The sequence below is a fragment of the Podarcis melisellensis genome (genome assembly GCF_964234715.1).
Source record: "Podarcis melisellensis genome assembly, chromosome: 15".
Lineage (NCBI taxonomy): Eukaryota > Metazoa > Chordata > Lepidosauria > Squamata > Lacertidae > Podarcis > Podarcis melisellensis.
This window is the reverse complement of record NC_138532.1, coordinates 26,904,418-26,927,726: the sequence shown is the minus strand read 5'-3', so window position 1 is coordinate 26,927,726 and position 23,309 is coordinate 26,904,418. Positions and strand designations below refer to the sequence as shown.

At 45.6% G+C, this 23,309-nt stretch overlaps 2 long non-coding RNA genes across 2 annotated transcripts in view; both read right to left on the bottom strand.

Moving 5' to 3' along the window:
* Nucleotides 1–23,309, bottom strand: part of LOC309357734 — a 220,165-nt gene that overhangs the window by 48,963 nt on the left and 147,893 nt on the right. The gene's annotated exons all lie outside the window — the stretch shown is intronic.
* On the bottom strand, nt 17,164–18,538 carry LOC309357415. Its single transcript, XR_014163124.1, has 2 exons — nt 18,476–18,538; nt 17,164–17,512 (listed from the first exon to the last, which is right to left on the bottom strand). It is a non-coding gene; the product is annotated as an uncharacterized lncRNA (long non-coding RNA).

Here is a 23,309-nt window from a genome sequence, read left to right as displayed (position 1 = left end):
TGCTGGGAGCCATCAGTTGTACAAGTGTCTGGAAATCAGGCCAATTAAAGAGAGATTAATATGTAACCATGGCAAACCACAAAGTTTGACATCTGGTTATGAATTAATAAGCGGGGAGCTGTTCTGTGTTGAGAGTGCCATGTCAGCTGAGGAACACCTGGTTTACTGGCACAGGCGAGATACGACATATATAGCCACTATCAGGCCAATTTAAGAGGCAGCATAGTTTAGTGGTTAGAGTGTTCAATTAGGACCTGGGAGACAAGAGTTCAGATAAGAAGGTCAGTGGGTGAGCTTGGGCCAGCCACTACCTTTCGGCCTAATCTACCTCACTGGGTTGTTGTTAGCAAAGTCACTTAAATAACACAGAGGATGTCCAGAGGGAAAATAAACCTGCTACTAAGCAAATTTCTCCTCATAAAGCTGAGGAGAAAGAAACGGAGAAGTGTTTGTCTTTCTTAGGCCAAGCTTTGTACGCAGCAGCAAGACCTTCAACCAAAGATATATAGATAGAAAATTTCCATCAGAACTATACAGCCAATCAGACCACATGCTACCTCAGCAAAGATCATGCCATTCTGAGAAGTTGCTAAGCAACACTTCTACCAACCATTTTTTGGATGGCTGAATACCCTGGGAACAGAACTGGCTCCATTGGTTACAAACGGAATGATCCGTGCTGCTGCACATCTAACATCTGTGAAGAAAAATGAGGAGGGAACTTACCATACACATCAGCTTGAGCTCCTTAAGCTTGGCAACAGTGCTTGGATTACATCTGTTTGTTTGTGTGCCCTTAAGATCAGTTAGGTTGTCAGGCCTTGTCAATGGCCACCATTTGCTTATGCAACTCTCGCTTCAGGGGTGTGTGATTGGCCTCATCAGGACCACGAAGGCACAGCAGTGGCGTAGCGTGGGTTGTCAGCACCCGGGGCAAGGCAAGTAATTTGCGCCTCCTAACCCTGAGTGAGCCAGGTAGGGGCAGAGAGCTGCGAGTGCGAGCGCACCCCCCAGATGTTGCGCGCGGTGTGGCTGGCCCCCCCTGCATCCCCCACGCTACGCCACTGAGGCACAGCCATCATGGCCCTGTGTTCAGTGGTGATGGGAGTTAAGAGTTCTAGCATTTAGAGGATTACAGGTTCCCCACTTCTGCTGCTGCCACCACTACACCAGGGTGGGTCTCAAAGGGGGCTTATCCTCTGCCTGAATTCACAGGGGACAAAGCGACCGAGAAGTTCACTGGGGTAAGGAGAGATCTTGCAGTTGGGGAGAGTGCTGCAGGCAGCATGAGATGATCCTGACGGAGAGTTTGTGCTTCTGGGTTGCCAGCTTCTGATCTTACGTCAGCCAGTGTGGTGCACTCCAGGTTTTCTTGGACAGTGCCTTCCTTTGGTCCTGATCACTGGTCATATTGGCTTGGGCAGATTGGAAATTACAGTTCCCATCATCTCTGGCCATTGGTTGTACTGGCTTGGGCTGATTGGAGTTGTGGTCCAACAACTTCTAGAAGGAACCACTTGGGCTGCTTCTGCCTTAGGTACCAGCTGGCTTGTTGCTACCCCTTTGGATTCCATGGAAAGTGTTTTTTCCCCAGTTTCCAAATGAGCACTGATTGATTTCCAGAAGTTGGCTTATCAAACGAAGATGACAGGCTGCTTGCCAAAGCCGCAGGCTCCATGCTGACAAATCACACTCCCCAGAGATGGGGCTCTGATTAAAAATAATAACGATGATGCGGTGAGTTTGGGTATTAATGAAAAGAGACTTCTTTATGGAGCACTGGGGAGACGGTTAAGCAAAGCAAGTGGGAACTGGGGCTCAAATCACAGCAACTCGCCGCAAGATGAAAAAGCAAACTTGTGAATCCCAGACATGCTAAATAGTGAATGGGAACTGGCAATCAGCGTTGGATGTAGGAATTAATGGGCTATTTAAATATTGACATCATCCTTAGTTAAGCACAACTGTGTCTGCTGGGCTGCAGAACGGAGTCTGGCAAAAAGGAAAGGAAACAAATAGAAAGGAGAACTCTGCGGGAAGTTTGATGGAAACTTTGCTTTTGGTAGATGAAGGTGGGGGGAAACTCCACACTTAATTAAACCCCACATCACATGCAGTGCTGTTTCCATTCTACTGCAGTTCATTTTTTGCACACACAAAATCACTGTGGCTTGCTTAGTGCTGTAGCAAAATTTTGCAGAATTAATTACATTAGGTTGTCATTCCACCCTGTTCACTGCAAAGCAAAGGCTTTGATGCAAAGGAAACACAATGCGGTTGGGTATCATTTGCAGACTGAAAGCAACAGGAATAGTGAATTGGGACAGATCCACAGCTGGGACGTAAATGCGGCACTTCAGACCTGTCTTTTTGGCCCTTGAGACTCCCCCTAGGCCACACCCTTCACCAAGCCTGCTTTGCACCCCCCTTGAGAGTTTCTGCTTATCTGGGATATGATGCTGAACTTGCTTCCTGCTTTCCTAAGTGGAGGCTAGAGAGGAGCATTATGTAGAAACTACTATCCAATGGTAACATTCACATTTTTTTTGCTCCTCCTACTTTTGCTTCAAGACCTACACACCACTGGCATGTGGACCCAGAAAGTTGCCCCAAAGGAAATGTGGACCCCCCCTCTCCTTGCTCAAAAGGTTCCTCATCCCCGGTCTATATTTAAGGGCAGCATCTCCAGGATTTTAGATGGGAGCCCCCTGTGGCGATCACACAGGGTCCCCAGACGTTTCACTGTCTATTGATCCCTGTGCCACCACTTTATTTCTCACTGCCACCACCCAGGCCCTACCTGGTACAATACTGAGTCCAGTCAGGGTTAAATTGGAACATAAACTTCTGTTTATTTATTGCAGTTTAACAAGTGTGTGGTTTCATAAACGGTATCTGTCCAATACAATCATGGGTTGCCTATCCAGACCTATAACTTCTGCTGCCTGCTCTCACTCACTAAACCACCTCTCATATATTTACTTGTTTTCCTAGCCCCTAACTGTTCCTGATTCAGCTTATTTCACTACGCTAACTTCAACCAACCTCACAACGAACTTTCTCCTCCGCCCATTCCAGAGCTGGTTTTATAGTCCCTCTGACTCCACCCCCCTGGGTTCTGATTGGGTAACCTGTTTAACTATTTCACCTCCAGCACTCTCATATGTTAACTTAACCCCCCCCCCCCATCCCTAACTGGAGATGTCTGGAATCAAACTTGAGGCCTTTTGGATGCAAAGCAGAAGCTCTGCTACTGAGCTACAACCCTCCCCCTAGAACAATTGGACCCAGCTTGTTCCATCATTGATTCCTACATTGCAGGGGGTTGCACTAGATAACCCTTGAGGTCCCTTCGAACTCTACAATTCTATGATTAACACCTGGAGCAGAACTGAGCCCTCATATCCCAGATTCTCCCTGCCCCCGGCAATGGATGGAGATCTTTAAAGGCACAGCTTTCATGCCTGCAGGCTTGCACTCAATTGGGGGTGCGGGGAGTCAGTTGGAAGTTCTTCCTAAAGTTTAGTCGGAATCTCCTTTCTTGTAATTTTAATCTGTTGGCTTGGATCCACCTCTCGGAAGCAGCAGAAAACAAGCTTGCTCTGTCTTCCATGTGGCAGCCCTTTGAGTATTTGAAGATGGATATTGTTAAGTGCTGAAGTTCTCACCCTGGGCCAGCAAGGGGATACTGTAGACAGTTTTCACTCAGGTCCACATACGCAAATAAGGAATTGAAAGTGACGTTCAGTGATTGGATAGTTACAGAAAGTTGTTACTGTTGCTTGTAGTTGAGCTCTGTATAAGCAGGTTGGCTGAACCCTTCAGCCCAGTTCTGTTCTGGCCTGTGAATAAACAAGAGCTGTTTGAAGAATCGCTGTGTCGACTGATACGTTCACCCACAACTTAGCAGATATTGGTCGCTTCTTGCAGCAAAGAGACTAGCATCCCTACTGCTCTGAAAATGGTTAATTTACAAAGCAATCTTAACTGGGATGGGAAGTGAAATCCACCCCTGTGGATTCTGGGGGTGCAGAGGACGTGCCCCAGCTGACTAGCTGAGAGGCAGTTCAGCCCCATTGATAACCCTGAGCTGGGGATTAGGAGTGTATTCCTTAGAATGTTATTTGCAAACAGAAACCCCCATGTACGCATCTGTTACAGCCTGCACAACAGGCCGGGGTTTTTATTCGGAGTAATTCCCCTAATCTCATAATGGTGTTATGCCATATTCTGTTTTTGTGCTGGTGTGTGTGTGTTTTTATGCATCTCTCTTCCCACGCAATCAATAACGAAAGCAATGAATAGTAATGGCAGCCTCTGTGTCAGATTTTGGCTTCTGGAGAGCTCCTCTGTGTTCAAGTTTGCCAGCAATGCACCCGCTTGCAATTCATTAGCCCAGTGAATGGAGAATTATGCAGATCATAATAGCAGCAGGGGCATAACCACATTTCGTTGATCAGATCCTGCGCTGCTAATCCCCTCTCGTGAAGGGTTTATGGTTTAATAAACTGTGGCGTGAGCCTCCAAGAGTGGAGGCCTGCTAGGTTAAAAAGCAATTGAGGCACAACAGAGAGGAAATAGAACTGCAAGCATCGTTTTGTTTAGGTGGTGTGTTTTTTTTAAACGACGACAACAACAACTGAGACCCACTAACTGCATTTTAATTCACCGTAGCCCACGTGCTGAAGAGAGACCAGTGCCTTCCTGGGAAACTTTCCATTGCCACAAAGTGGAAATGTGGGGGTTAGAGTGTTGGACTAGGACCTGGGAGACCAGGGTTCAAATCCCTACTCAGCCAGGAAACTCACTGGGCAAGTCAGTCACCCACTCAGCCTAGCCTACTTCACAGGGTTGTTGTGTGGATAAAATGGGGAGGAGGGGAACTATGTATGGCACCTTGAGCTCCTTGGGGGAAAGGTGAGACACAAACTGAATAAATAAATAAATAAATAAGCAAATGCATTGTCCACCTGCCTGCATGAAACAGCCTAAGCTCCATTATTATTATTATTGTTATTATTGGGTAGTGCTGGTACTTGAAACAGGGCCCTTCTGCATCACGTGGTTTCCCATGCCACTAAGCTATGATTAGTATCACTGCTAGCCTTCCAGATTTTTTTTTTTTTTTTTTGATAAAGGGGAAATCAGACCACAGTGCCTCACTCACTCCCCTGTTTTTGCATTGTAATTCTATGGCCCATCTTTGCAGATCTCGGTTCCTTGAACAATGCTAATGCCTCATTAGCAAATAAATTTGCTGCATTCAGAGTAATGATGCGTGCGAATGGGATGTGTGCACACCGCAGAGCCCCCAAAACATACTGCGCGCAGGTCTGGAATTGCTGCAATGATGAATGTGTCGCGCAAAAATTCCGAGGCACTAATTGAAGGTGGTTTCAACAGAATATTCAATTAATGTTCCCTTTTCATTCGCAGGCACTCCGTAAAGTGGCGGCATTGTCTCTCGAGAATCTGCATTACCATGCATCAAATAGATGGAGATGAGCTGCATTATGGCTTCCTAATTGAAAATGGATGCACTAATTGTATTAAGATCTTCGCGATGTGGGGGGAAATGGGTGCTGTCGTGGAAGAGCGATGGAGGGCTTCCATCACCCGCCTGCATTCGTGCCGCTATAAACCGAAATGGCTCCGAGAAGAATTTGTTTGACAGCTTGCGTTAACTTCGGAGCCCAAGTGAAGCTGGGTTAGCGTCTCGTTAAGGATGCAACAATTCCAGCCTCAAAGGGTGAAGTCGAAAGAATGATGGGTCCTCAGATCAATGAACGGGGTGGTTTTGTGGGTCGGTGGGCACCTTAACCCATCAACCATCACCCTGGGTCCATCTGCAGCTTTCTCTCTGTGCCCCCACCGTCTGGAGCCGGGAGCTCAGGATCACCAATTACAACCCTAGTGTGTATTTTAGATGTAAGTTGGGAATCAATTTGTCTGGAAATGGTATGAAATACATAAGCAAACAGCTTAAGGAAACTTCCCTGGTCCCACTTAGCTCAGTCGGTAGAGCATGAGACTCTTCATCTCAGGGTTGGGGGTTCGAGCCCCACTTTGGGCAAATGATTCCTTCATTGCAGGGGGTTAAACTAGATGACCCCCGTGGTCCCCTTCAACTCTACAATTCTATGAACTTCCACAGCCCATAGAATTGGGGTGGGGGTGGGTTTTGGCTCATCCAATAATATTCTTATATGGTTAAAGGGTAGCATTCTTGACTTTTTTCGGGTCCCTTCCATGCATTTGATTTCATATCGGTAAGATGAGAGTCTGTTGAGAAAGAATCTGCAAAAGTAGTCAGACTCATCTCCTTGTTAAGTTAGTGTCTCCAGCCAAAGGTGTGTTAAGAATCTCTTTGCATGACTGTGCAGGTGACAGATTGCTCCAGAAAGTACTAGCTGGAGCCAGCTAACTTAGGCAAAAGGGGGAAGGTTTTCCGCCTTCCCTTGACTGGAAGCGCATGTAAATATGAGTGTAAAAGAGCAATAGATCAGGGGTCTTCTTAGCTGGGGCTGAGAAGAGGCAAAGAAGCTTGGCTTGTAAGGTAAGGTAAAAGGTAAAGGACCCCTGGATGGTTAAGTCCAGTCAAAGGCGACTATGGGGTTGTTGCACTCATCTTGCTTTTCAGGTCAAGGGAGCCGGCGTTTGTCTACAGACAGCTTTCTGGGTCATGTAGCCAGCATGACTAAACCACTACTGGTGCATGGAGGACCATGACAGAAGCCAGAGCACACTGAAACAGCTTTTACCTTCCCACCACAGTGGTACTTGTTTATCTACTTGCACTAGTGTGCTTTTGAACTTCTAGGTTGGCAGAAGCTGGGTAACAGCAATGGGAGCTCACCCCGACATGGGGATTCGAACCGCCAACCTCCTGATCAGCAACCCCAAGAGGCTCAGTGGTTTAGACCACAGTGCCACCCACGTCCCTAGCCTGACTTGTACTGAATGCAAGGCTATGGTTTTGACCCTACAAAGCTAATGGAGGAACGAGGTCTGTTGGAGTGTTAATGCTGTGAGTCCTCTCATTTTAGGCTCAGCCTGTATATAAATGTGTAAATAAAACCATATCTCATAGAATCATAGAATTTTAGAGTTGGAAGGGACCCCAGAGAGTCGTCTATCCCAATGCCCTGCAAGGCAGGAATAACTACTAAAGCATCCATGGCAGATGGCCATCTAACCTCCAAGGAAGGCGAGTCCCATCATCTTTCAAGGGAGTCCGTTGCCTCTGTCAAACAGCTGTTACCGCCAGAAAGTTCTTCCTAATGTTGAGTTGGAATCTCCTTGTCATTTGATTCCATTAGTTTGAGTCCTCCCCTCTGGTGCAGCCCCAAACAAGCTTGCTCCATCTTCTATGTGGCAGCCTCCTGGAACCCCCCTAATATGGTATAGCTTATTCATTTGGTAAGATGATTTCACAAAGGAAGCGAAAGCCTAAATAAGCTAAGAACATATTATGAAAATTGGAACTGATTCACAGCCTTCTCAGATTTAATCACAAAGGTACCTTTGGAAATATTAACACTTTGAAGAGAACAATGGAGCATTCCAGTAGATTGAGAGCAACATTTTGAAGTCGTAATTAATTGTTGTTTTTATTATCTTGATAATGAAATGCAGGGATTGAATGGGTCTAGTTGGATTGACACATCAGTATAATGCAGATTGACGCATCAATATAATGGAGATCATTCTTTGCATCAATGTGATAATATCTGTTTTTGGTATAATTTGTCATTCAATGAAGTGTGTGTGTGTGTGTGTGTGTGTGTGTGTGTGTGTGTGTGTGTGTAAAGGGGTGTCATTCCTAGAGTATTTTTCTCCATAGTTCTTCTTTGCAAGACTATCCTGGCATAGATTCTCAAATCTATATCTATCATCTATCTTCTATCATCTATCTATCTATCTATCTATCTATCTATCTATCTATCATCTATCTATCTATCTATCTATCTATCTATCTATCTATCTAATCTATCTATCTATCATCTATCTATCTATCTATCTATCTATCTATCTATCTATCTATCTATCTATCTATCATCTATCTATACAGTATCTATCTATCTATCATCTATCTATCATCTATCTATCTATCTATCTATCTATCTATCTATCTATCTATCTATCTATCTATCTATCTATCTATCATCTATCTATCTATCATTATCTATCTATCTATCTATCTATCTATCTATCTATCTATCTATCTATCATCTATCTATCTATCATCTATCTATCTATCTATCTATCTATCTATCTATCTATCTATCTATCTATCTATCTCTATCATCTATCTATCTATCTATCATCTATCTATCATCTATCTATCTATCTATCTATCTATCATCTATCTATCTATCATCATCTCATCTATCTATCTATCTATCTATCATCTATCATCATCATCTATATCTATCATCTATCTATCTATCTCTATCTCTATCTATTTATTTCTCTATCTATCTATCATCTATCCATCTATCATCTATCTATCTATATCTATCTATCTATCTATCTATCTATCTATCTATCTATCTATCTATCTCTATCTATCTGTCATCTATCTATCTATATCTATCTATCTATCTCTATCTATCTATCATCTATCTATCTATCATCTATCTATCTATCTATCTATCTATCTATCATCTATCTATCTATCATCTATCTATATCTATCTATCACCTATCTATCTATCTATCTATCTATCTATCTATCTATCTATCTATCATCTATCATCTATCATCTATCATCTATCATCTATATTTATCATCTATCTCTATCTATCTATCTATCTATCTATCTATCTATCTAGCTATCATCTATCCATCTATCATCTATCCATCTATCATCTATCATCTATCTATCTATCATCTATCTCTATCTATCTATCTATCATCTATCTATATCTATCTATCATCTATCTATCTATCTATCTATCTATCATCTATCTATCATCTATCTATATCTATCTATCATCTATCTATCTATCTATCTATCATCTATCTATCTATCTATCTATCTATCTATCTATCTATCTATCATCTATCTATCTATCTATCTATCTATCTATCTATCTATCTATCATCTATCTATCATCTATCTATCTATCTATCTATCTATCTATCTATCATCTATCTATCTATCTATCTATCTATCTATCTATCTATCTATCATCTATCTATCATCTTTGTACCCTGTTCTTCCTCTAAGAATGAAAAGCGCAATGACTGAGCCAAAGAGACCAGAGAGTTTCATGCTGACCGAAGTAACTGGCTTTCTCCAGTCTATTCTCACACTCTAACCATTGCAGCATATCCGCGCTGAGAAAATGTAAGCATTGTTTACTCTAATAACAAACACAGTCTCACAGAATCAGAACCACTGAGAGACAATAGGAAGGTATTGTTGGAAGTACAATAGCAGGGATCATTCAGTTAGCCATCTAAGGGTTAATCCTGTTGACAGCCAGACAGCCAAGTAGTAGAGGAGTTGTTACCTAGCAACTAGTCAGGCTGGCATGATCCTTGGCAAGGTAACTCCCTCAATGACTGGCTGTTTTTCAGGTCGTTTCCCCCTGTATGTGTTGCTGAATATCTTCCTGCTACAAACAATGCCAGCCCTAAAAGACAAAACCCTCGAATTATATACTGTTTTTGTACAGTTTACCCAGTAAAGTATTATCTTTTTTTCCCCTCCCTGGACTCCATCTGTGTTACTGTGAAGCGACTCCACTGACATCTACACTGAGCTTGATGGACCAATGGTTCAACTCATTATAAGGCACCTTCTTACTGCATCTGTCTGAAGCTCCAAATTTGTGCTCTGTGGAATAAAGGAGCACCGGAATAAAGGAAGGCAACCTCCTCTCTCCTTCCCCAGCCCTGCCGTTTCTTTACGACTGCATTTCCAAGGTGCCTCCTCTGATGGGGCAGGTGGCCTTTCCGCCGAGAGCCTCATGTCATTCCATTTGCATGGCAACATCCCAGCCCTTGCTTTCTGTGGCAGCTTGGAGAACAGATGTTGGGTTTTCGTGCCCGAGCAGCAGGAATGCATGCCGGTGTGTGCTGAGTCAGTCAGACTTTCAATCAGTTTCGAGGGGGCCAGCTGCCAGCTGCAGGCCACAGGGAGGCTTTCCACACACATCCCGGACCTGACAGTTTTGTTGCAGCACATCAGCAAGCAACAGCTAAAAGTGGGGTAGCTGGCCTTAGCCTTTTAAGGTACAGGGCTGGCTGTTTGGGAGAAGCGAGGTCTCTTCCTGACACCCTACAGCAGGCTTATTCAAACTCGGCTCTCCAGATGTTTTGAGACTACAATTCCCATCATCCCTGACCACTGGTCTGCTACCTAGGGATCATGGGAGTTGTAGACCAAAAACACCTGGAGGGTCGAGTTTGAGGAAGCCTGTCCTGCAGCAATCATAATTTTCAGATGCAAAGGCAAAGGGGCCATCGGAGAGTGTCAGAGGGGCCAGCAGCTTCCCTAACTGGACCTTCATTAATGTGTGAGCCTGAAATTCTGGATCACCACCCCAAAACTGATGCCAAAGTTTAGTGCTAGTTTAGTGCTGTTTTGTGCTGCGACCCCAACGTTTCATGCCCCCCCCAAACCGAGCAATGGACACAGCTAATCAGGGTCACAGGTTAATGCCAAAAAATCCTATCTTGTCCAACTGACTACAAATAAGTGCCAAGGTTTTGTGCCGCAAACCCCACGTTTTGTGGCTGCTCCCCGAAATGAGTAATTGATAATTGTTATGTACTGAGTTGAATAGGATCCAAAATGCAGCAGTCTGATTGGTCCTAGAACAATAGGATTCAGAATGCAGCAGTCTGACTGGTCCTAGAACAATGCAGCAGTCTGATTGGTCCACAGGAGCCACCCTATCCAGCTCCAGGTGGAAGTGAATACGCAACCTGATTGGCCCACGGGAGAATCCCAGAATTAGCCAATCACGTGCGGCCCATTGTGTAAATAATGTATCTAAAGCAGATATTTTGGGGGAACATTCATTCCTCACTACTATGAGCTGAATAAAGAGCATGAAATCCACACTCGACTCCGAGTATATTTCAATAATCAAACAGGGACTATGCAGCTGTTGCATATGGGGATCAAACCTGAATCTTGGCCATTACCAGCACCATACTCTAACCAACTGAGCCATCCAGGAGCCTTCAGGCTTTCCATCTTCTCAAGAGATAAGCCAGCATACTGTTCCCATGGAGCATGCCCAGTCCTTATTGAACTGTTTTGGCCCCCCTCCCTTAGTGTTTTATGCTCTGCACCCCAAGATTCTTGTGTACTTCTGCAAAATGTCAGGTTTGCCTCCAGACTGCTGGTGCCCTCTGTCAGTGAATGGGCGCCACCGTTTGGGCTACATTAATATCCACACTGGGAGAAAGTGTTTACGGTTATGAGTGTATAAAACAGAGCTTGATTATGCTTCCTTTAAAAAAGCTCCTGTGGAGTGCTTGGTATTTTCCCAACCAGGCACCGATCAGCTTCACACTTGCTGAGCTTTAGTGACAATACAGCCTGCGATGATCCCCAGACCCGACGCGGAATACTGATTTGCCATGCTGCACCCGTTTTGCTTGTCTATCAACAGAGACAAATATATAGCCCAGCATTAAGAGTGTGCAACGTGAATCCTTGAGATATACATACATATGTGTGTGTAATCTATATGCAAATCGGAAGAAGGCCTGGCGATCAAAACTTGTGACCCTTAGTGTACTAAGATGGAAGCGAGCTCTCTTTAAAAGTCAGTGGGAAGTTTACTGCTGAGGAGACGGGCTTGGGCCCCGGGTCCCAAAGATCACATGCGCCAGCTTGTGAAGTCCGAAAACTGGTACAAAATGGAGTTACATGCCACCTCAATTTCCATGGGCTGAGGGACTCCAGGGCAGGGGTAGACAACCTAAGGCCCGGGGGCCGGATGCGGCCCATTTGCCTTCTCAATCCGGCCCACGGACGGTCCGGGAATCAGCGTGTTTTTACATGAGTAGAATGTGTCCTCTTATTTAAAATGCATCTCTGGGTTATTTGTGGGGCCTGCCTGGTGTTTTTACATGAGTAGAATGTGTGCTTTTATTTAAAATGCACCTCTGGGTTATTTGTGGGGCATAGGAATGCATTCATCCCCCCCCCCAAAAAAAAAATATAGTCCAGCCCACAGCTGAAAAAGGACGCTGACCCCTGCTCCAGGGGTTCCAAGCTCTTACCCAGGGTTCAGTTTCCTTGGAATAAAGGAGACTGTGGTGTCTTTAGGATCTATGGTTTTATTTACACATATATGCAACCTGAGCATAAGATGGAGGGACACCATCCTGCTTCTCTAGCTTTGGATCCTGCACAGAGTAAGCATGCCTCTGTGTCTCCAGCTTCCAGCCTGCTTCCAAGACTACATTGCTCATTCATTCAGGATGCAGATGAGAGCACTAACGTGCCTGCCAAAATCTTTGTCTCACCAATAAACTTGTCTGACTTGTTTAGAAATTTCCTCCATTAGATTTTTAACCCTCCCTGGGTACAGGTCCCCAAGGCTGGGAAGGGACTCGGGGTATCATCCAGGCGGACTCCAAAACCCCACAACAATATGGATAGTGCAGTCCCCGTTGACTTAGTTTAAACACCAAATTCAGATGCCTTCCTAGCTTGCTCATATTTCATGAGAATGCAGGGCAGACTTTAGGACTGGGCATGGTGCCCGGGGAGCCCTGAGTATTTCAAAACAATACCTGGGCTGTGTTCCATGCCAAACCTAGTATAGCGTGCAGTTGCTTTCCCTCCACCCTCCAAATCGGTGCTCTGTCCCTCGTGCTCCAACGCCCTTCAAAAAGTCATCAAGAGTTTGGATTTGATATCAAGTTAAATATGATCCAATTTTTCTTCTGCAGCAATGACATTGGCAGGGGTGGGGGAGGAAGAGAATCTGACAGCTACAGAGGAGGGACAGGCTGGAGGGGGTTGGGGGGGGGAGAGGCAAACTGGAGCAGATTAAATGGGAAATGACAAATGAAGGGAGACCAGGGAGCACGCGGGCAGCAGGCACAGCGGGTGGAAAATGGAAAGAATAAAAGGTTTTTACTGCAAACAATAAAAGCAAATATGAAACCGGCGTGCCGAAAATAAAGCCGGCCATTTACCAGCCGCCTCTTTGCTGTAAATCACATTTGAGCAGGATTCTGAATATGAAACCACATTACCGAGCAGGGCTGCAGAGTTTGGCTGCGGCTGCAGCGAGGTAGGATGTGGTTCAGATGGGCAAGAGAGGACCAAAAAGAGAAAGGGGGTGGCATGGTCCACAAATGCCGCTTCTCTGTGTTTGTTTGTTTTTGACAGCTTGGCATTTGGAAGAGAGTCCTCCCAAGTGTGCTATGCAGAGCCAGGGAACGCTGAGGGCTGTGGCTCTGGGTAGGAGCCTCTGCATTGCATGCAGAAGGCTGCAGGTTCAATCCCTATCATCTGCAGGTAGGCCTGAAAACCCCGGAGAGCCATTACTGCCACTAGGTAGAGCAATGGTCTGGTCCAGTATAAGGCAGCTTCCTTTGCTTCCATGGTGGTCTGTGCAGCAGTTGATTGCTGTGGGCCATATTGATGTGTACAGCATTGCAGCCACCATTTTGCATTATTGTTAATAATAATGTTTCATATGCAGAACTCAAACTTGCTTCCCAAAGTTTGAGGCTCCCAACAATATTTCAACATAAAAAGCAATTTCACACAGCACCATGACATATCACAGGAAGCAGTTAGAACCAGCAGTGTGAAACCTTCATGAAACGAAAAGCCTGGATGAGTAAAGGAAGTCTGTATATGTTTCCTGAAAGCAGGTAAAAAAGGAGAATGCCTGGTTTCCCTTGGGAGTTCTAAGTGCTTCCACTAAGAAGTCCCCATTCTCCATACTACAGTGGTACCTCGGGTTACATACGCTTCAGGTTACATACACTTTAGGTTACAGACTCCGCTAACCCAGAAATAGCACTTCAGGTTAAGAACATTGCTTCAGGATAAGAGCAGAAATCGCGCTCTGGCGGCGCGGCAGCAGTGGGAGGCCCCAATAGCTAAAGTAGTGCTTCAGGTTAAGAACAGTTTCAGGTTAAGTACGGCCCTCCGGAACGAATTAAGTACTTAACCCGAGGTACCACTGTATATCTACTGATGGGACCAGGAGGAGGGCTTCTCCCACAGACTGCAGATTTTTTGGGTCAGGAGGTAATGGTGAAGGTGCTCTTCTGATTGACCACCACCATCAAACCAGTAAGTGACTGCGCAATGAGTCAAGGATGGGGAAGCTGTGGCCCTCTGGATGTTGCTGGCCTCCGCCCAACTCCCACCAGCCCCAGACAGCATGGCCAATGGTTGCAGAAGATGACAGTTGTAGTCTAACAACATCTACTAGTCCCCTGTCCCTGTTCTGAAGGGCCATTGGCACATCTTGCCCAGTATTGTCTTCAACCAGAGTTTCCCAAACTCGGGTCTCCAGCTGTTGTTGGACTACAACTCCCATCATCCCTAGCCAACAAGACCAGTGGTCAGGGATGGTGGGATAGGACAGCTAGAGACCTGAGTTTGGGAAACCCTGGTCTACACTGACTGGCAGCAGCTCTCCAGGATTTCAGAGTGGGTCCCAGATGTAGGGAGTTGGATATGGGACCTTCTTCATGCATGGCAGATCCTCTACTGCTTGAGCTACTGCCCCTTGTGACCTCTGTCACCCTTTTTGTGTCCCATTGCTAAGGCACAGGAAAGTTGACTTGGTTCAAGATCATCTAGTGATCTTTTCAGTAAGACCTTTAAGCTTCAGTTCTTCAAATACTTTGGCTAACGCTTTACATTAAGCTGGTGGTTCGTTTAAGAGTGGGGGGAGCCACACACTTTCTTCAATTAAGGAGCTGTCAAACAGAGAGAGCGAGGCATTTGGAATCCTCAAGAAAAGTCATCAGGTAGACTTGAGTCCTCTTGGTCATTTTAATTACAACTCTCCATATTTCCGTGTCATTTCCCCCCCTTAAAAAAAAACCACCCCATGCTTCCTAATGGACTGTCATCATTATTTTAATACTTTTGCCATTACAAACATGATCAAAAAGAGAGTCAGTGGGAGGCGGGGAAGGGAGACCTTGAAGTCGAGTCAGGTCCGCCTTTATGATGGTCAAAAGAAATTGCTCATTTAAAGTGGATTTGGAGGGGGTAAAGGGAAGCCTTCCTATTCACAGGAATTATCATTATGGCATTGCTGGGTCTTTAATTACATTGGCTTCCAACAGCAGTTTACATAAAGCCGTCGAGATAATGGGAAATGATCATGCAATAAAATGACAGCCAAGTGCAGATTCCAAACGCTTCAAGTGGCGTTTGAATGTGGCTCTGTGTGCTTAATCGGGCCTCACCTTTTATAAAGGGTGCAGACCCATTAACTTCAATGGCTGCAGAGTTTTCTATTGACAGAGGAACTAGCCTATATATCACTGGGGGAAATAAGTGTGTAAGAAGAACCATCCCAGATCAGAACAAGGGAGAAGGTAGGCTGTATGCCGAGACCCTTCTAACCCCTGGATCTAGAAAGTGTTAAAATATAATTTCCTGGAATAGCTAGGTTACCTCCCTAGTGAGGTGATAGCCTAGGTAATGGGCCATTAAGGGAACAAAGATAGTGGATTGGTGCCACCCCCATCTCCGAGCTGTACAAGATATCAGGGATTCCAGACACTTACCAGGCTTTGTCTTTCCTTTAGAATGAGGCACAACAGAGGCTGTGATGTATTTCTGATATCTGGCTTATTTACACATATAAAAACCTGAGCCTGCGATGGAGGGGTTCACAGCATTAGCACCCCAAAAGTTTCTAATAACTACAGCCTTGGATTCAAACAGAAATCAAGCACCCCTCTCCCTCTCTGGCTTCCCAGCCTGTTGCTTCCAGCTCCCAGCTCACACCACTCAACTTTTCACTCTGGCCTTTCGAACTACCAGCCAGTGCCAGTCCACTTCCTTTGTTCCCTTAATGGCCCATCACCTAGGCTATCGCTGCCCTAGGAAGGTAGCCTGGCTATTCCGGGAATTTGCTTGTTTTAACACTTGCTGGATCCAGGGGTTAGAAGGGTTTCCACATATAGCATAACCGGCCCCCCCAACACAGAACAATAATACAATGCCACTTTAAACAGTCATGGCTCCTCCTCCTAAAGAATTCTGGAAGCTGTACAGTGGTACCTTGGGTTAAAAACTTAATTTGTTCTGGAGGTCCGTTCTTAACCTAAAACTGTTCTTAACCTGAAGCACCACTTTAGCAAATGGGGCCTCCTGCTGCTGCTGCACGATTTCTGTTCTCATCCTGAAGCAAACTTCTTAACCTGAGGTACTATTTCTGGGTTAGTGGAGTCTGTAACCTGAACCGTCTGTAACCTGAAGCATCTGTAACCCGAGGTACCACTGTAGTTTGTTAAGAGTGCGAATAATTTTTAAGGAAACCCCCTATTCAGCTTCTACAGCTACAATTGAGAGGCAGTGCTCTTTAGTGGTTAGAGAATTGAAGTTCCAATCCCCACTTCGCCAAGAAGCTCACAGGGTGTCCTTGGGCCAGTTCCTGCTTCTCAGAGTCGTTTATCAACTCTGGGAACTCTGGGAACTGTAGCTCTGTGAGGGAAATAAAGCAGGTCTCCTAAGAACTCTCAGCAAACATAAGTATCTACAGTTGTCAGAATCCTTGGGGTGGGAGTAGGGAGCCATGACTGTTTAAAATTGGTAGGATGATCCTGCTTTAAATGTATGTTGTGGATGTGGCCCATGGCTCACTTAGTCAGCCTGAGGAGAGGGTCTGAGCAGACGCCAACTGGGGTTCAACAAGGCATGGCTTTTGGAAGGACAGCAGAAAGGCTTGCTTCAGGTAACAGACAGCTGCTTATCATCTTTCCAGCCTCAGTTGAGGGCCTTCCCCTTTTCAATGAGCCCTTTAAGTGGATATATTTGTACCAGTCTTTATCTCAATTGGATTTGAAATTGTCTTTGCATCATGGAATCCTTTTTAATTGCTTTTGTATATAGATTTGTTTTGAACGGTTGATGTTTTCCCTGCCAAAACACGTGGGGTTATATTATGGGAAGCAATTCGTAAATGGAATCAAATACATAGCATTGTATATATAATGTTTAATTGTGAAGGAAAGTCTTCTTCTCAAATGGGCCCATGAATTTTCCCTGTCTCTGAGGCCCATTATGCTCTTCCTGAGCACCCAGGCTGAATTTGCTCCCCTCCCCTCTCAATGGTGTAAATCCCAGCAAACTCTCCTGGATAAGGGCCCATTTTGTCTTCTCCAGAGTGGTGCAAATGGTGACCGAATCGTGCCCAATGTATCTTCTTTGTAGCTTTGAGCCACCTGTTCCCAGAGATAAAACAGCTGCTATCTTTCCAGGCTGAAATGTGACATTCATCCGGTGAGGCCCGTGCTCTCTTTGCCGCTTTAGATGCTTGACAATTTCTTTTCTCAAATGTCAAAAGAGTTTTTCAAAACTTCATTGGAATTCTCCTCTCAGCCACCGTGCTGCCATTAAGCTTCTCTCTCTCTCCCTCTCCCGTAATGCCCTACCCTGGAGGAAGTGTGGCTGATTTATTTACAATGAGTGGGCTTGTTTGCTGTTGCACTTCAGAGAACTTGGCACCAGCGCCGAATCCATCAACTTGGGTTGGGTGATGGGTTCGTTTGACTGTGTATTATTTGATTGCGGCCTTCTTCTTCTTTAAAAAAACAACAACACTTTTCTAACACCAGGAAAGCCTTTCCGCATTCCACTTGCATTTCATTGCCAGGGAAGAGAGGACAGCATGTGCTAATTTATGTGTCTAGCAGTGGAGTTGCAATGGGGGGGGGGCATTTTGCCCTGGGTGCTGTATCTGCGGGGGTGATAAGAAGGCACCCCACAGGGGCTTGCAGTGGCACAAGCAGCCATTGTGCTGCCGCAGCCGCATGTGGAGGATCCTCCGTTCACGACTGCAGCCACGAGCAGAGGATCCTGGCACCAACTGTATGGCACTGGAGCAGTGGCGCCGGCAAACAGCTAAGTACAGCACATGTGTGGTGTCGCTGCATACAGTGCATGCATCATACATAGCAACACCGCACATGCACCCTACGTAGCAACGCCCCACCCCGGGTGTCACAACGACTTCGTTCACCCCTGGTGTCTAGATGCCACCTTAGAAGTTATAATTCCAGTTTAAACAGAAATGCACCACATCTCCCTTAGTGGTGCCACGAATCCCATGGAGGCATCATAGAGAGTTGGTCAGATGGCGAGGAGGAATAGGATGAGATCAGAGAATTGGGAGAGACCCACCCAGGGTTGAGGGATTCAATGAGGGGGCCTGGGACCCCAAGAGAATTCTGACCCCAGGGAAGGTCCCAGAGGATTGGGAGGTGGAGATCTGGATGACAGAGCAGCGGCCCACCTCTGTGGAACCTCAAGCTGTAAGAACCTAAGTAGAGGCTGCTGGTTCAGGCCAATGACCCATTGAGTCCAGCATCCTGTTCTCACTCTGGCCAACCTGATTGGCTCTGATTGGAGCTCCATAACTGGCCAATTCTTTGGGGGGCTTTGCTGTTGCTCCATGCAAGGTTGTTCTACCCAACACTGAGGGGGCCTGACATGTGTGGTGATGTCACACGTGCAGCGCTTGTGATGTCACATGGCGGGAGGAGGTCTGACAGAGCCTGGTGTGCCCTCTGAAAGGCCCAATGGGGCTGCCACAGCCACAGAATATTGAGGGGGCCAGGGCCCCTCATTGAATTTTTTTGGGGGTGGTGGGCTCAGCCCCCACAGCCCCACATAGATGGCACACCTGGCTCATCTAGTCCAATTCCATGCAATGCAGGAACCACAGCTAAACAATCCCTAATGGATGGCCATCTGACCTCTGTTTAAAAGGCTCCAAGGAAGGAGAACAACCACCTTCCTAGGTTGTCCGTTTCACTGTCTAATGACTTACTGCCAGAAAGTTCTTCCTAACGTTTGATCAGAATCTCCTTTCTTGCCACTTGAATTGGTTGGTTTGGGTCCTCCAGAGCAGCAGAAAACAAGTTGGCTTCATTTCCCATGCAACAGTCCTTCAGATATATTTGAGGATACCTGATGAGGAACTATTATCTGCCCAATAGTTCCCTGGTAGCCCCATGCCCAACCCTGCTACTTACCATTGGCATGCAACCCCCAGAAACTTCCCCATAAAGGAAAGGGGCCCCTTTAGCTGAAAAATATCTCCCAGCTCTGTTGCGGAGCCAGGCTACCACATCTACAAACAAAGACTGGAACCAACGAAGACAGAACCTTTGCTCACAACCTTTGCTTTAAAGTGATAATTTATTCCACATCTTGCTTTTACGAATGATGTTCCATGAATCTGGCACACACACACCCCTTTTAACTAAGGAAGACATTCTTTGAATACAAACCTTGTAATGGCAATCAAACAAATACTTGAAGGAAAACTGTGTGTGTGTGTGTGCACTGTGGGGTTGAAGCTGAAGGGGGGAAAGCTTTCTTCAATGGCTGGAAAAACCTGAATGGATTTTAACAAGCTGAAAACACACTAGAGAGTTCACTTTTATGGGGAGAGCCTTTGCGAAAGGAAAAAAAAAAGCGCATCGCTGGAGAAACCTTGAGTGCCGAGCCCCTCAGACATCTAATAGACTTAATCATCAGGCATCAGACTTGGAGTGTTTTTAAAGAGACAGACAGCTGTAGGAAGCAAATCCAGGTCTATGGATGACATGGCGGTAAGCCGCAAAAAGAATCGGAGAACAAAATCCAAACTCAGGTAAAACATAAGAAACACCCTGTGGTTGCAGTCTTGCAGTCTCCGAATTGTGTAAAATTCTATCACAGAGGACAGTGTCATTTTTGAAGAATGTCATTTTTGGAAGCTGAACAGAAGCAGAGCAGAAACAGCATTGCATGGGACCGAAACAGGGTGGAACAGAAATCTTATATCCCAGGGTGTAAGGCTGCTTCCTACACTACGGAACTCCCTGCCTATTGATATTAGGCGGGTGCCTTCACTGTACTCTTCTTGGCACCTGCTTGAAACATTTTTGTTTAGACAAGTCTGTCCATACGTATGGAAAGCTGGCATGGTTTTTAATCTGTTATCATTTTAATTTTTTGAATAATCTTAAAATTATTGTTCTTAAAAAATAATTTAGAGGCAATTTTAATGTTTCGTCTTTTCTTCCAAACCACTTTGAGGAGTTTCTTTCACAATGAAGCAGTGCATAAATGCCATGAAATAAATACCTTCCTGTGACCCACACTCAGGAAGGTGCATCCTGGCACTTTATAGACGTCCACCTTGCACAAGGCTCATTGGTGTATCAAATGGGGGCAACCCCTGGAAAATGCTGCACAAAGCATGGAGCTGCCATTAGGGGGCAGCAGAGGAGAGGAAGCCTCCTGTACCTTCAGCAGTTGAGCAGCAGAGGGCCATTTTTCACTGGTGCCACTTGTGAAGGAGAGAGAAGGAATGCTGGTCTTGCTGCTCTACCATGTTTTGCATCTGGCTGCCCTCGATTCTGGCAAACCACATCCAATCTTTTGTGGCTTGGCATTATCTCTATAGAACAGATGATGGGACAGGAGGGAGCAGGAAAGTTGGAAGGCCGATTTTCTCTCCTTTCTCTTCCCCCTCCTTATGATATTAATTATCTCCCTTAAATACTGCAGCATCGTCAAACACAGCCATGCCAGGAGAAGCGGGTCTGGAGCTCCGCCAGCGTTTCCCAGTGACCTGCCTTCTTCCCATGTTCCTTTTCCAATTAGTAGCAATTAGTCAGGGAGCCAACAGTGGGCTCTGGGGTTTGCTGTTCTGCACCCAGGGACTGTTGTAGACGCTGCCCGGTGAGGGAAGGAGAATTAATCTCATTTCGATTGCACGACACTCTCCTCATTTCAATAACATCGCCTGAAGCGGGCCCTGCCTCCCGCAAACACCCCCGGTATGGGCTCCATTAGCACGCTTTCTGCTTAATGCCGGGTCAGTCGCATTTCAGCTTCCAGGCTTGCCAAGGCCACACTCTGCCAGGGGAATGTTATTACTTAATTAAGACACTGATCCCTTTGGGCTGGGTCTACATCCCAGGCAGTTATTAAATGAAACATCCGCTGGCATTGCCGTGAAGCTCAAGTCCTCACGCCCATTGAGCTGGTGAAGTTAGCGCTGTGGCTCATGTCAGATAAGGGCTGCCTCTCCCTGGTGGAGCATCACGGCAGGCAGTGCCCTGGACTCATCTTAACATCCAAGGGAGAGAAGACGGAGCTGTCAACCGCATAGCACATCTAGTCCATACACACAGGTCTATCTGCACGACACCCTGGGTGGCAGAGAACAGACAGATAGGTGCTTGCCCAGTTTTCCTCTCTCTCTTGTATTTTTATGTTGTAAACTGCCCTGAGATCTATGGGTGAAGGACGGTACACAAAATTAATAAATAATAATGATACTAATAGTGTATCTCTTAACTGAGAGGAGCTTCACCATTAGCATGGCAGCTGAGTAATTATTCTATTACAGTGGTACCTCGAGTTAAGAACTTAATTTATTCTGGAGGTCTGTTCTTAACCTGAAACTGTTCTTAACCTGAAGGCCTCCCGCTGCTGCCACGCTGCCAGAGCAGAATAGAAGAGGGGTAGGGAAGCTGCTGCTCACTCTCCTGCTCTCTGCAGCTGGGTCAGAAGAGCTGCTGCCATTGGGCACGAGGTGTGCCACTCACTCGCCTGCCATTTTGTCACCCCCCCCTCAGTCAGGACACCCAGGGCAGACCGCACCCCCCTTCCTATGCCTCTGTCCCTTCCAACTCTACAGTTCTGCAATTTGGGTGCAACCTGCCTCAAGATGTGGAGAAGATCTCAAGAGAGTTTTCCTGTTTTTGTTGAAATGTTTCTCTGATGTTTCATTTAAGGAGGAGCAGGGGATGTGGGAGAAAGCCAATTCCGTTTGCGTTTAAAGGTGACCCTACCTAATGCACCCTTTCCGAAACCATACACAAACAGAAACACAGCCGTTCTTTGAAATCCGGGCGTCTCTGAATTTTGCAGTGCAGTTCTCTGGCCAAGGAATGTGTACAAAAACACATATTAAATCAATATGTGCTCAGATAGGCATCTGTTCATGATGATCACAGAGAAAGATGCCTTATGTTAGGGGAAATGACTGAAAATACACATATGAGGCAAAGCTGCGTACTAAGATGTGTATGTTAAGAGAAATCTGCCCTAAAATGCTCACAAATTTTCACCAGTACTGTTTAAAAGTAAATAAACCACAAGCCAATGTGGAAATGTGGACAGCTGAACTTATGACTGGAAGACATGAGAAATGGAGAGGAAGCCAAAAATTACCGATTCGCTCATCCCCTAAGGAGAAGCAGGGATGCTTCTGTTATGTTTCCTGAATGCAAAGCTAACAAAGGAATCCTCTAGCCCACTTTCATTGGCTGCCTGGAAGGCAAGGTTGGCAATCAGCTGGAGGTCGCAGAAATGGTGCCACCTCTTTTCCATGCACAGAAACTGACTGGTCTGACAGCTGAATCATATTTAAATATTAGCAATGTGATAGTGTCCGCCATTGGCCCTGAGGGCAGCAGGCTAGTTATGCGAGTGAAGGACAGCCACAAGACACACATAGCTGTTGTGTTGCCTCACTCTTCCTAATGGCAGCAATTGCAGACACATATTTATTTCAAAAAATTATACACTGCTTGATTGTAAAAAAACCCCCAAACCCTCAAAAACCTCAAAGCTGTTTTCAAGAGGAGTAAAGCAATAAGATTGTACAGATGCATTTCAGCATTGATTAATTGTTTTCACTAATATCCTGCCTTTATCCCAGCGAGGCTCACAACATGAATTAAAAAACAGATACAGCTTTTTTTAAAACAGCAACAACAACAATACCCACACAATCAATTATAAATAGTTTGAAATAATTAAATAACTGACCATATTGAAAACAGCCCTCAGCCCAAACAGCTGTAAACCATTTAAAAGCACAACAAAAGGAGAAGGAAATCTATACCCCCCAATGACCCTGCCACAAGAGCCAGTTAGTGGCCAAAGGCCTGTTGGAGCAAAGAGGTCTTTGCCAGTTGGCCCAAGGAAAACAGAGAGGGGGCCAGCTGAGCTGCCTGTAGGAGGGAGTTTCACAATCTGGGGGCAGCCACTGAGAAGGCCCTGTCTTGTGTCCTCAGCAAATGGATCTGTGTGGGTAGTGGGACCAAGAGAAAGATCTCCCC